This window comes from Neltuma alba, unplaced genomic scaffold (assembly GCF_004799145.2).
Source record: "Neltuma alba isolate B1F8T4 unplaced genomic scaffold, ASM479914v2 tig00003209_pilon, whole genome shotgun sequence".
Classification (NCBI taxonomy): Eukaryota; Viridiplantae; Streptophyta; class Magnoliopsida; order Fabales; family Fabaceae; genus Neltuma; species Neltuma alba.
Window position 1 is genome coordinate 31,023 of NW_021633190.1, and position 2,997 is coordinate 34,019.

General features: G+C 37.3%; 1 pseudogene; it reads right to left on the reverse strand.

Moving 5' to 3' along the window:
- Positions 1-246: 246 nt before the first annotated feature.
- On the reverse strand, positions 247-2,162 carry LOC114740958 (L-type lectin-domain containing receptor kinase IX.1-like; annotated as a pseudogene).
- Between the last annotated feature and the right edge of the window lie 835 nt (positions 2,163-2,997).

The following is a 2,997-nucleotide window of genomic DNA, read 5'->3' on the forward strand; positions in this document are numbered from 1 at the left end:
GGATCTCATTATAATTCTCCCTTCTATTTTTTGTCTTTTTATGACACTACTCATATGGTGATTGCAAGATTTTAGAATCTACCAGCTCATAACACATGCTACCAAACTGCAAAATATGATTTTACAACTAATGCACAACTCTAAATATACAACAAGGTTTCTTGTTCACTACAACGTTAGTGTTCCTAAAGCATATCCACATTAGAATATTAAACCAAAAAAAAAACAAAAGAAAACCAAATGAAATTAAAATGTTGGAGGTTGATATGTCAGCACAGGCATCTTCTTTGGAAGATTAGGTAAAGATGCTTCAAAATTCAGCACCTGAATCACTTGCCTAATAGAAGGCCTGGACGAGGAATCTGGATGAGCACACCAAATGCCTAGAATGACTAATTGTTGCATTTGCTGCTCACCAAACGCTCCACGTAATTTTGGGTCTGCTACTTCAATGAACTTTCCCATTCCGTAGAGCTCCTAAGCCCACTCCACAACTGTTGTTTCATTCTCATCATTTAGGTCAATGGGTTTTCTTCCTCTAGCAATCTCTAACGCAACAACTCTAAAACTGTAAACATCATTTTCCTTACCAGCCTTGCCTCTAGTGAAATATTCAGGGGCAATATAGCCCCGGGTCCCAGCTATAAATGTGGTTTGTGACATGTTCTCATGTTCTATTAGCGTGGCTAAGCCAAAATCACCCAGCTTAGCATTGAAGCCTAAGTCTAACGTGATGTTACTTGTTTTAATGTCTCTGTGAAGCGCACATTCTTCATGCAGGTATAATAATGCTGAAGCCAAATCTGGAGTGATCTTATACCTCACTTGCCATGTCAATAACCTCTTTCCATGATATAAATGTGAATCTAAGCTACCATTCGGCATATATTCATAAATAAGCAGGAAATCTCCCCTCTTGTGGCACCAACCGAAGAGTTGTACCAGATTCCTATGCCTTAGTTGGCCCATGATCTGCTGAGAAGTTATCGCAAGAAACCTTTGTAAACTCCACCAGAACCACCATTCCCACGCTTGTTTTCTTCTGAGAAGTTACTTGTCCCAAGCTTGTTTTCTTCTGAGAAGTTATTTGTTGCAGTTACCAACTCATCATGGCAAAACTTCTTAGGGCCACTGCACTTTTGGAATTCATCATTCATGTTCAGATCACAAATTAAGTCTTCTTCATTCCCTTGTCTTTTTATGGTCAATAACTATTCCTTTTCTCCAGTTTTTCGACACTTCCTAAGCAAGATATAAATCAATCCTAAGGAACTCACAGCCATACATAAACCAACTTCCAGATATTTCCTTGCCAGTTTAGGGCTGGTTGTTGTATTTGGCGTTATTGCTGGTATATTTCTACGATGATCAAAACTTGAATGAAATGACCAAGACCTCAAGTTAAGGTTCTGTAACGCATCTTCAGTTGCAGCTGAAAAGCCAACAATAACCGACTATGGTAAGAAGTTTCTTAGATTAACTTTATGAGAAATATACTGTGTTGTAGGGCATAACGATTATCACGCTGTGCACAACAAACACCTAAACGGAGAGTAGCTGATTTATACTCAATAATACAGTCATGGTAATCTCTACATAACCAATGTGCAAGATTGTTAGAGTTCACTGAGCTTAAATTCATACCCATATGTGCATAATTGGGGTCCCATGAGTTTTTGTAAATGTCAAACTCCACTGCCATAAAAAAATGTTTAGCTGAGTTCAATACTTGGTCACCATCCACAAGACCAAGACCACCTGGTTCTTTGATTTCCTTTGAAACCGGGAAATTTGGGTTTGCTAAGAAGAAAGCCATATATACCATCTCCAGGTTGACTAAGAGATTCTCTATACAATATGAAGGAGAATTTGGTGGTGAAACTAGTGATGTTTCATGAGGTGTTATTCCAGAGATGTAACCGTTGGAAACTTGTGATTCCTGTTGTGCTGTAACCTTGGAAGCCTTTGTTTACAGAATCCACACCGATTTTGATTTTAGAATCTTCAACATAAGCTTCTCCATTCAGTTTCACAACTCCTTTCTTAAAGCCATGGTAATCAAATGATAATGCATGCGCAGTAACTGGAGGAGGGATTGCAAGGGGCAAGAAAATGGCTCTTATTGTGTAAAAGAGGAGAGCAAGAATCAGCCCAGCAGCCATATTTCGGAAAAGTTTTGAGCTGAAGCCTAAAAGGATTCTTTTTTTTTTAAATTTTATTTTTATTAAACAAGAGTATCATCTTATTAGAAGCATGTTCAAGGCACTATTAGCTACTAAATGTGAGCATATCTCTCTGTGAGGACTCGAATCATAATTCACCACGTTATGAGATGTTAGCTTCTTTTACTATATCCAACTCCCATTGGTTCACCCAAAAAGATTCTATCATACAAACGAACTTACATTGTTTTTGTTAGTCTGTGAATTCCCGATGAACGACTCTACAATTGAAGTTGCTTCCGAAGGCACATCGTTTCATTCGAAGTTTTGGATTTGGTTTGACACGTACTGTTTCTTTCTTTACTTTTGAATGCCATTTGAGTTTCTTTCTATCTTGGAAGATCCTTCATAGCCCAGCGTTGTCGTAAACAACAAATCACAGGGGGTTTATCTTCAATAAGATCTGTTTCCATGTACTAGTCTGGCCTATTCTTGAAGGTGCCAGCCGCCTTATGGGTCGACTTCTTATTGAATATTATCCTACTTGTTCTCTCCTTGTTTGATAATAATTTTGATTATCTTATCTGTTAATTTTTCATTAGGCATTTTGTTAACCAGACTTTGGACTTTTGTGGTTGTCTTTACCAAATTTAAACTTCCTCGTTTTTTGGTTCCCGAAGGCTTTTTCCCTTTTTCATTTTTATTTTTGTTTTCTTTTTTAGCTGTATCCTTTTATACAACAGCTAGATATTTTCCATAATGTCGCCTTTTTGAATGAATTCATGACCTACAATCTAAAGTGATTAAATCTATTATTATGAAAATACTTTGTTGA